Genomic DNA, 12,182 nt, shown 5'->3' with positions numbered 1-12,182 from the left:
TCAAGGAGAGGATCTTTGACTATCCCCAGATCACTTTTAGGAGGGGTAACAGCCTCAAAGACATTTTGGTACACAGCCATCACAGTCCAACTGTTAAAGGTACTTGGCTGGATCGCAGACCACTAGGGTGTTTCAGGTGTAGTGGCTGCATAGCTTGCAATACGGTACAAACAGGCAAAGAGTTTGTCAGCATCAATCTACAAAGGTCTTTTAAGATCAATGACTTCATAAATTGCCGCACTAAGGGAGTCATCTACAGAATTACCTGTGAATGCCCATTGGAATACATCGGCAAGACAAAGCGTGAATTACGCAGACGTATTGTCGAACATCTGGGGGACATTAACAACAAAAGAGATACAGCCGTATCACGCCATGTACATGAACACCATCATGGAGACCCCCGGAGTATTAAAGCTATGGGCATCGAGGTAGTCGCCCCCCCATTGAGGGGAGGAGACTGGGATCGCATGCTTTTACAACACGAAGCACGATGGATCCATACTCTACGCACCGCAGCCCCTAAAGGGCTAAATGAGCAACTTTGCTTTGGATGCTTTATATGACAGCCATTGGATAAGTTTATAACACAAGAAGGGGAATGCACCCCCATATATTAATCTGAGAAGCTCATTTAAATCCCAAATACACGCTACTAAAAACAAACATATTATATGTAGGACAAACCATACTAATAATTATGCTAATTTAACCCCCAAATACATACTATTAAAAAGTTAAAGATCATCCGTAGGACATGCTGATGTAACCCCGGCAATATGTACATATCTACTAGGTGACAGAAGATCAGGTCATCTGGTATATTTATTGTGCCAAAAAATATTTTATTGTATGCAGTCCTTTTATGTATATACTCCGTTTTGAGATCAAAAACCATCTCCTTAAAAATCAACAAGGATATTAATGACTGTTGTGGATCCTGGATAGGATCTTCTTCCTAATTGCAGGAAATGTTAAAATAGGTACTGCTGCTCCTGCATACGTGTCTGAACAAAACCGACCAGAATATCTTTATTTTTACCATACTGCATCAAATGCCACCTTTAAATACACTGCATTTGCTATAGACGGTGTTATTACAATGGTTGCCTCATAATGTCCCGGTTACCAGGCAACCCACAAAACACTGGCCGTAGGAATGTATCTGTCTCGGGCCGATGACGTAATTCCAGGCCAGGAGGAATGACGTACCTCTTCCTGAACATGCTGGTATGTGTGCTCTTCACTTCCAGCATAGACAGCGCATGCGTGGCGGCGTCGGAAAGGTCCGCTGACGTCACCGCGCTGCGCTCCAAGCCTCTATCTGAGAGGACACTAGTTGTATAACGTACATTGTCAGCGCATGCGTGAGCACGTCAAATGCATCACGATGTCATCACGCTGCGCTCCAAGCCTCCTTCTGAGGCGAAACGATGTTCAAATAGAAGCGCCCGGCGTCCGGCAAGTAGGCTACATCACGGCCTCAGGAGACACCGCGGCGGTTCATGAGAAGGACGTGACCATCTATAGGCTATCCTTTCAACATTGCCTCGATATCATGAAGCGAGCACGGCGCCCAGATACATAAGTGGAGCCTGGATAAGAGGCTACCCTAAGGTATCAATTGTGTCAATCATTGCCAAGTACAACTGTGTTGATTATTATATCAAAACCGACACTATATGCTTGTATACTGTATTGCCCCTTTATGTGTGCCTATATGCCCCTGATGAGTTTTTTACGAAACATGCATGTAGGGATTAGCTACACTAGGGCACAATAGGGCCAAGTAGCAATAAGGGCCGGGTTCTTATTAGAACGGGTGCTCCGTGGTTAGGACGTAAGGGCCGTGATAGTACCCATAATTCAGGGCTGTCTAGGTACCTCTTATGCACCAATATCCCCGCCCAGCCCTAATTGCATTATTTTGTAGCTTATCAATCGCTATTCGAACATCAACAGTAACCAGAGGACCTTAACCCATATACGGTGGGACTACCGGTTACTTTAGGTGCTGTCGAACACCAACCACTCCATAGGTAAGGTGTGGCTGTACACCTCTTTCTTTATTCGTGTATCCTGAGTGTTATCATCACTTTCTCTATATCTAAATTAAACACATAGGGACCCTATTCTATATATAACCAATAAAAGTTAAATTTTAATTATAAATCACCATTTCCACTCCATATACCCAAATGAAAACAGAATATTAGAAATCTGTTGATTTATTGAAAAGGAAAAACTAAACATTGACAAGTACTATTACTCAGGATTTAGTTGATGCACCTTTGGCAACGATTATGGCCTCCAGTCTTCTTGGGTATGATGCCACAAGATTTACACACCAGGATTTAGAAACATAGAATGTGTCGGCAGATAAGAACCATTTGGCCCATCTAGTCTGCCCAATATACTGAATACTATGGATAGCCCCTGGCCCTATCTTATATGAAGGATGGCCTTATGCCGATCCCATGCATGCTTAAACTCCTTCCCTGTATTTGCCAGGCTATGAGCTGTACGCTGCGATTGGCCAGCACTGCAGCAAGGGACACGCCTCCTACAAAAAATCAGTCAGAGGGAGCGCAGACACCGGAGCCTATACCGGGCGAACGGAGCGGCGCCCAGGCATACTAGTAAGTGCAGGGGGACCCCAGGGCGCCGCTCTGCCTACTGATCTAGTTAGTTTTTAGTTTGTACAGTAGTGAAAGGTCCTCTTTAAGTATGGTTACCATTAATTTCCCAATATTGATGTCAGGCTTACTGGCCTATAGTTGCCCGATTCCTCCCTACTACCTTTCTGGTGAATGGGCACAACATTTGCTAATTTCCAATCTTTTGGGACGACGCCTGTTACCAGTGATTGGTTAAATAAATCTGTTAATGGTTTTGCTAGTTCACCGCTAAACTATTTTAATAGCTCTGGGTGTATTAATTTTAGACAGCTGACTTAGAACCTCTTCCGCTGTAAAGACACATGCATCAAAAGATTCATTAGTCTTCTTTCCTAACTGAGGTCCTTTTCCTTCATTTTCCTTTGTAAAAACTGAACAGAAGTATTCATTGAGGCAGTCAGCTAGTTCTTTATCTTCTTCCATATACCTTACTTCTTTTGTTTTTAATTTGGTAACTCCTTGTTTTAGTTTCCTTTTTTTTATTTATATATCTGAAGAATGCCTTATCGCCTTTTTTCACTGACTGAGCCAATTTCTCTTCTGCCTGTCCTTTAGAAGCTCTTATAACTTCTATAATTACTAAATGTTATCTTTTAGTTTTTAATGATTTTGGCCACTTCTGCTGAGTACCACAGTGGTCTCTTCCTTTTTTTTTTGCTTTTACTGACAAGCCTAATGCAATAATCTGTTGCCTTTAGAAGAGCCACTTTTAAGTAGTCCCCTTTCTCCTGGACTCAATTGAAACTGTTCCAATCTGATAGGGACTCGTATACCACTAATATAATTTTAGAAAAGTAAGTTTTTCTAAAATCTAAAACTTTTGTTCTTGTGTGGTGTGACTCAGTCACTGTACTTATAGTAAACCGCATTGACTGGTGATCACTAGATCCCAAGCTTTCCCCTACAGTAATATCAGATAGCAAATTCCCATTTGTAAATACTAACTCTAAAATGGCCTCCTTCCGGGTTGGCTCCTGAACTACTTTCTCTAGAGATAATCCCAGTAGGGAATTTAGAATATCTGTACTCTTGGCAGAACTAGCTATTTTGGTTTTCCAGTTTACATCAGGAAGATTAAGATCTTCCATAATAACTTCCCCTTTCAATGTCATTTTAGCTATTTTCTCAACTAGTAGTTTATCTAATTCATTGACTTGGCCAGGTGGTCTATATATCACACCTACACGAGTTAACTTATGATTATCAAGCTGCAACGTAACCCAAACTGACTCTAAATTGGTCTCGGACACCTCTCCCCCTTTCTTGCCTCTGTCTTTCCTATATAGAGAGAACTCCCTATAACACTTGTTATATCCCAGTCATTACTCCCATTGAACCATGTCTCAGCAACAGCCACTAAATCTATATTCTCAGCTGCCATTATAGACTCAAGTTAATTGATCTTATTCCCTAAACTGCGAGCATTTGTAGACAAGACTCTGAGCTGTTCATTTCTTAACCTATATGCTACTGGCATTGTTCCGGGGGGCAGCCAGACTGCTGGATTATCACTCTTTTGCTCCCCTTTCCTAGTTTAAATGCTCCCTAGCAAATACTGTGAGCTTGTTACCTTGAGAGAAAGATGCAAACCATCTTTCTTGTACAGTTCTTTTCCATTCCAATGAGAGCTAACATCAGACACAAAGCCAAACCCTTGGTTCAGACACCATTCACCAAACCATACATTGAATTCCTTAATGCGCATCTGCCTGTCATGCTGAAGGTTATGCACAGGCAAAACTGCAGAGAATGAAACAGTCGATGCACCCTCCCATATATTATTACCAAGTGTGTGAAAAGCTTCCTTCACCTTTGAAACCTCATTGCAAGCCAGATCATTTGTCCCAAGATGGACAATAACATCCACCTCCCTTTCCTGCTTTGCTTGCCTAACAATATTAAGGATACGTTGTCTGTCCCTGCTAGTGGTAGCACCAGGGAGACCTCTCACAAAACCAATTTACTCAAACGTCACACCTCTTATGATAGAATCGCCCACCAACAGCTGCTTACTATCAGTCCTCACCTTATCCTTTTTTGTCTTTGGCTGCAGTCTTGCATACTTTAGGCATGGAAGATGATTGTTCCTCACCCACTGTGCCTGAGCCATCCTCCATGTTGCTCTTGCGCTCTGAAAGTGCTGCAAATGAATTATGGAGAGCCACAGACTGTGGGACATGTCTTCTATCGACAACTCTCAGTCTACCAGAACCTGCAGTAACCCATCTTCCATTTCTAGGGGGCCTCTGTAGCAGTGGCATTGCAACGTTCCCAGACTAAGTTTAATTTACAAATCGCAGATTTAAAAAAAAAAAGCTATTTCCTGATGCATTATGGAGAGCTGTATACAGATCAGACAGCATCCAAACCTCCGAACCTGAAATAAAAGCACAATTCCTGCACAGAACTAGGTCTGCCATTTTGAAGAGGGGAAAGATTTTAAACAAACAAATCTTACTTTTTTAGATTGTATCCACCTCCAGATTACCTCCTGAATATCTCCAATGCACGTAGAAATGCTGCACTTTGAGAATGATGCGAGCTATAATTAGGCAAGCTAATACTATGTTTCTATATACACACACACTCCGACAAAAGCTCCTCCCCAACAACCAATTTGACACCTTAATCACCCTATGCTCATTTGCAATCAGACAAAAGCAAGAAAAATGTCTAACAAATTCCTTACCTGTTCTGAAGCAGAGTGTCTGAGTAGCCACCAAAAACACAGCTGAAGTTCTGCTACAGTGTAAAAGCTCTGTTAGTCTCCTGAATATCTAAATGCACTTATAAATGCTGCGCTTTGAGAATGATGCAAGCTATAATTTTGAGGATTTTCTTCCATTTTTTTCTCTGGAAATCCTTTCCAGCTCTGTCAGGTTGGATGGGGACCTTTGGTAGACAGCCATTTTAAGGTTCCACCAGAGATGTTCAATTGGGTTCAGGTCAGGGCTCTGGCTGGGCCCTCAAAGACGTTCTCAGAGTTGTCTCTAAACTGCTCCTGTATTGTCTTGGCTGTGTGCTTAAGGTCATTGTCACTTAAAAAAAACCTCACAGGATGATGCTGTCAACACCATGCTTCACTATATGGATGATATTGGGCCTGGTTTCCTCCAGACTCTTAGAACTGAGACCAAAAAGTTCAATCTTGGTTTCATCAGACCAAATAATTTTGTTTCTCACAGTTTGAGAGACTGAGGAAAGGTTTCTTTCTGGCCACTCTGATGTTTCACCTTCTGGAAGTTTCTCCCTTCAACATACAGGATCTTAGGAGCTCAGCCACAGAGACCATTGGGTTCTTTGTCACCTCTCTTACCAAGGCCCTTCGGTTTTGATTACTTAGTTTGGTGGGGCGGTCCGATATAGGAGGAGTCCTGGTTCTTCCAAACTTCTTCCATTTAAGAGTTATGAAGGCCACTGTGATCTTGGGAACTGTCAGTGCAGCAGAATTTTTTTTGTATTCTTCTCCAGACCTGTGCCTCCACACAATCTTGTCTCTGAGCTCTACAGGCAGTTCTTTCCTCCTCATAACTTTGTTTTTGCTATGACATGCATTGTCAGCTGTGAGACCTTATATAGACAGTGCTGTGTCTTTTCAAATCATGTCCAATCAACTGAATTTACCATGGGTAAATGATCAAGAGAAATGGGAGGCTCCTAGACTTAAAGGGGTTATCCCACTTTGCGTTTTTAAAAACTTACCTGCTGCCACCGCGCGTTCACTTCCTGGATTCTGGCTGGGGGCGGGCTTCATCTTGATTGAAGTCTTCTCCCGGCCGTGCCGCGCGCTGGACTGAACGCGCATGCCGCCGCGCATGCGCAATGGTGACTTATTTCTGCCCAGTATAGTACAGAGCCGGCATGTGTGTTCGCGGCTCTGTACTATTCTGGCCGGGAAGAAGTCACCGTCGCGCATGCGCAGCAGCGTGCACGTTCAGAACAGCAAGCGGCCCGGCCGGGAGAAAAGAAGGAGTCTTCTGGGCAAGCGCGACCGGGATTTTGGAGAAGAGCGGTGGTCGTAACCAGGGGAGACCGAGTCACAACAATAAGGTAAGTGGGGATGAATTTTATCCTAATCGGTGGGAATTTGTTAATAAAGTATATTTACAAAAATGATTACTGTCAAATCATTAACAGATTTAACAGTGATCATTATGATGGGATAACCCCTTTAAATGTCAAGTGTCATTTACAAAAGGGTCTAAATACATATATCCATGTTTAGTTTTTCCCTTTTTACTAAATTTCCAAACATTTCTAAACTTATGTTTTCACTTTTTATTAAGGGGCGAAAAAGTGATTTTAATTTTTATTTTAACATAAGGCCTTAACAAAATTTAAAAAATAGAAAGTGAAATGGTGTGAAGACTTTCTGAATGTTTTGTATGTCTAACAGGTGCAGGTCCCAGAAAATGACCCTGAAGGCATGTATGTAGAGTTGTGAAAATACCTGAGAAGTCTCATAGTGGTAAATGGAGTGATGCTCTCCCTTCACTTTGGGATCCTGTAGTGGTGAATAGAGAGATGCCTTACTTCCAGGGCTTGCTCTCCTTTCACTACTATGGGACTTCTGAAAATAGCTGAGCTGGCTGTCCCAGTCCCATAGCAGTGAATGGAGAGGATGCAGTGCATTTGGGGTGTACCCTGGTCTTTTCAGGGGCCCCATTCTGGAGACAGATGTGGTTTCCAACTCTGGGTCCGGCTCCTCTCAAACATTTATGCCATATATGTCCCAGGGAATGTGCCTTTAATTTCACAACTTGGAGGCAAATAAACAATAAAATAAGTTTAGTGTAAATGTGTCCACAGTCTAACTTATTGCCCCCATATAATGATTGATTTCTGTGGATGACACTTTGGCATGTTTTCCAGCTTTGTGCACTTTAAATTTCTGCTGGGTCATGTGCCATTTGCGGACATATCACCGCTGAGGCCAGTCACTGACTGAAGTGGCGTTCGTGACCCCGTCCAGTTGGAAGATTATAGGACTGGGACTGAAAGACCGCAAAAGGGACCTACAGAGCCTGAACTAGTGTTGGGCGATATAAAAAATATTCAGACGATAACAATATATATTGCGATAAATACCCATTTAAACGAAAAAAAAAAAAAAAAACACAAGGAGACCTTATACTGTACGGGGCAGCCAAAAAGAGACGTTATACTGTACGGGGCAGCCACAAGGAGACGTTATACTGTACGGGGCAGCCACAAGGAGACGTTATACTGTACGGGGCAGCCACAAGGAGACGTTATACTGTACGGGGCAGCCACAAGGAGACGTTATACTGTACGGGGCAGCCACAAGGAGATGTTATACTGAATAGGGCCAACCACAAGGAGACGTTATACTGTATGGGGCAGCCACAAGGAGACGTTATACTGTACGGGGCAGCCACAAGGAGACGTTATACTGTACGGGGCAGCCACAAGGAGACGTTATACTGTACGGGGCAGCCACAAGGAGACGTTATACTGTACGGGGCAGCCACAAGGAGACGTTATACTGTACGGGGCAGCCACAAGGAGACGTTATACTGTACGGGGCAGCCACAAGGAGACGTTATACTGTATGGGGGCAGCCACAAGGAGACATTGTTTTCTAGGACAGGACAGGTCATCAATATCTGATTGGTGGGGTCCAACTCCTGGGACCCCTTCTGATCAACTGTTTGTGGGGGCTGTGGTCTGTGACAACATGACCTCTGTCCCATTCAAGTGAATGGGATTGAACTGCAATACCAAGCACAGCCGCTATATAATTTATGATGCTGTGATTCTTATACTATGGAAGAGGTGACAGTGCCTGTCCAAATGTTGTGACCTCTTCAAACAGCTGATCAGTGGGGATGCTGGGAGTCTGCCCAGCACTGATCAGATATTGATGATCTTATCCTAGGGATAGGTCATCAATATGCAAGTCCTGGAAAACCACTTTTAATACCACAGAGAATACCTCCTGGTCTTATTCTTAATTTAGTAACAATCAGTTGTAATAAACTACAAGCAGAAATTGAGGTTATGTCTATCATGTGGTTGAAAAAAAAACTCCACAGTTCTCCTAACTTCCTTTAGCCACATTCGTATGTCTAAAAATGGCAGCCTGCAGCATTAAAAAGTAACTAAACTTTTATACAAGTTGCTTTTAAACTCTTGTAAATAGCCCCAAGATAAAGTATACTACAAAAATTATTATTGAATTACAGTCATGTGAAAAAATTAGGACACCCTTTGAAAGCATGTGGTTTTTTGTAACATTTTTAATAAAAGGTTATTTCATCTCCGTTTCAACAATACAGAGAGATTAAAGTAATCCGACTAAACAAAGAAAACTGAAGAAAAGTCTTTTCAAGATCTTCTGTAAATGTCATTCTACAAAAATGCCTATTCTAACTGAGGAAAAAGATAGGACACCCTTGCCCCTAATAGCGAGTGTTACCTCCTTTGGCTGAAATAACTGCAGTGAGACGGTTCTTGTAGCCATCTACCAGTCTTCGACATCGGTCTGAGGAAATTTTACCCCACTCCTCAATGCAGAACTTTTTCAGCTGTGAGATGTTTGAGGGGTTTCTTGCACGTACAGCCCTTTTCAAGTCACCCCACAGCATCTCAATGGGATTCAAATCTGGACTTTGACTTGGCCATTCCAGGACTCTCCATTTCTTCTTTTTCAGCCAATCTTTGGTTGATTTACTAGTATGTTTTGGGTCATTGTCATGTTGCATGGTCCAGTTCCGCTTCAGCTTTAATTTTCTAACTGATGGTCTCACATGTTCTTCAAGCACCTTCTGATACACAGTAGAATTCATCGTGGATTCTATGATGGTGAGCTGACCAGGTCCTGCTGCAGCAAAGCAGCCCCAAACCATGACACTTCCACCTCCATGCTTCACAGTTGGTATGAGGTTCTTTTCTTGGAATGCTGTGTTTGGTTTACGCCAAACATGTCCTCTGCTGTTGTGTCCAAATAATTCAATTTTGGACTCATCTGTCCAAAGAACATTATTCCAGAAGTCCTGGTCTTTGTCAACTTTATCTCTGGCAAATGTCAGTCTGGCCTCGATGTTTCTCTTGGAAAGCAAAGGTTTCCTCCTTGCACACCTCCCATGCAAGTTAAACTTGTACAGTCTCTTTCTGATTGTAGAGGCATGTACTTCTACATCAACAGTAGCCAGAGCCTGCTGTAGTTCTCGAGATGACACTTTAGGGTTTTTGGAGACCTCTTTTAGCATCTTGCGGTCTGCTCTTGGGGTGAACTTGCTGGGGCGACCAGTCCTGGGCATGTTGGCAGTTGTTTTGAAAGCCCTCCACTTGTAGACTATCTTCCGGACAGTGGAATGGCTGATTTCAAAATCTTTTGAGATCTTTTTAAATCCCTTCCCAGACTCATAGGCTGCTACAATCTTTTTTCTGAAGTCCTCTGACAGCTCTTTTGCTCTCACCATGGTGCTCACTCTCACTTCAACAGTCAGGAGCACACCAAACTAAATGTCTGAGGTTTAAATAGGGCAAGCCTCATTCAACATGCAGAGTAACGATCTACTAATTATGTGCACCTGGTGTGATATACCTGTGTGAGATCTGAGCCAATTTAAGAGGGAATACATGTGAGGGTGTCCTATCTTTTTCCTCAGTTAGAATAGGCATTTTTGTAGAATGACATTTACAGAAGATCTTGAAAAGACTTTTCTTCAGTTTTCTTTGTTTAGTTGGATTACTTTAATCTCTCTGTATTGTTGAAACGGAGATGAAATAACCTTTTATTAAAAATGTTACAAAAAACCACATGCTTTCAAAGGGTGTCCTAATTTTTTCACATGACTGTATGTTGCTTTGCAACTTAAAAAGGTACCCAAAGTTCATGACAGTACTGCTTCTTACAATTATCATTCCCATAGAGCGCTGGCTTATCAACTCTGCACGGTGTATGGACCTCTGCTGTGGAGAACTTTGCACAGGAGGGAGCACAGATCGCTGTCCTGCCTGCGCTCCCCCAAAGCTAATTCTGGCACAGCACATCGGTACCCTGCGCCCTGCCAGATTTCCGCTGATCGGAGGCTGTGCAGGTGGTCTTCTTAGCTCAAGGCTCTCTTACCGATGTGGTGTGCCAGAATTAGCTTGGGGGGAGCTCATGCAGAACAGCGATCTGTGCTCCCTCCTGTGTAGTGTTCTCCACATCAGCAGAAATCCGTACAGCTCTGACAAGCCAATGCTGTACAGGAATGATGATTTTAAGAAGCACTACTATCATGAACTTTGGGTACACTTTTAAATTTTACGCAAAACAGCATAATTCATTAAAGTATATTACAAATATTATTTTGGCGCTATTTAGAAGAGTTTAAAAGCAACATGTATTAAAGTTTAGTTACTCGTAGGCCTCATGCACACGGCCGTGTTCCGCGGCCGAGAGCGGACCGTGGAAACCCGGCCGGGATTCCTCCTGACAGCATGAGCGCACGGCGTCATTGGTTGCTATGACGCCGTGCGCTTCATGCAGCCGCTGCTGTACAGTAATACACTATACTAGTGTATTACTATACAGCAGTGGCTGCATGAAGCGCACGGCGTCATAGCAACCAATGACGCCGTGCGCTCATGCTGTCAGGAGGAATCCCGGCCGGGTTTCCACGGTCCTCTCTCGGCGGCGGAACGCGGCAGTGTGCATGAGGCCTTAGTCTTTAGAACTAACTTGGACTTAACAGTGATGGCCACTCAGTGCCTTGCCTGAAATCAATGGGGCTCGTAAAGTATTAGTATGGAATGAAAATCAATTTGAAATAGTATTAGGCCTCATGCACACGACCGTTGTTTGGGTCCGCATCCGAGCCGCCGTTTTGGTGGCTCGGATGCTGACCCATTCACTTCAATGGGGCTGCAAAAGATGCGGACAGCGGACAAGAATAGGCATTTATATTGCCGGCGCCAGTTCTGTTCCGCAAATTGCGGAAGGCAACACGGGCGGCTTCAGTTTTTTTGCGGATCCGCGGACCGCAAAAAAACGGCACGGCAGTGTGCATATATATACAGTACAGACCAAAAGTTTGGACACACCTTCTCATTCAAAGAGTTTTCTTTATTTTCATGACTATGAAAATTGTAGATTCACACTGAAGGCATCAAAACTATGAATTAACACATGTGGAATTATATATGTCATATTCTAGGTTCTTCAAAGTAGCCACTTTTTGCTTTGATTACTGCTTTGCACACTCTTGGCATTCTCTTGATGAGCTTCAAGAGGTAGTCACCTCAAATGGTTTTCACTTCACAGGTGTGCCCTGTCAAGTGGGATTTCTTGCCTTATAAATGGGGTTGGGACCATCAGTTGCGTTGTGGGGTTGTGGACCATCATTTATTTTTCAACAGGACAATGACCCCAAACACACCTCCAGGCTGTGTAAGGGCTATTTGACCATGAAGGAGAGTGATGGGGTGCTGCGCCAGATGACCTGGCCTCCACAGTCACCGGACCTGAACCCAATCGAGATGGTTTGGGGTGAG

Source organism: Bufo gargarizans, chromosome 2, assembly GCF_014858855.1.
Source record: "Bufo gargarizans isolate SCDJY-AF-19 chromosome 2, ASM1485885v1, whole genome shotgun sequence".
Lineage (NCBI taxonomy): Eukaryota > Metazoa > Chordata > Amphibia > Anura > Bufonidae > Bufo > Bufo gargarizans.
The sequence above is the reverse complement of the archived record's forward strand: the minus strand, read 5'-3'. Positions refer to the sequence as shown.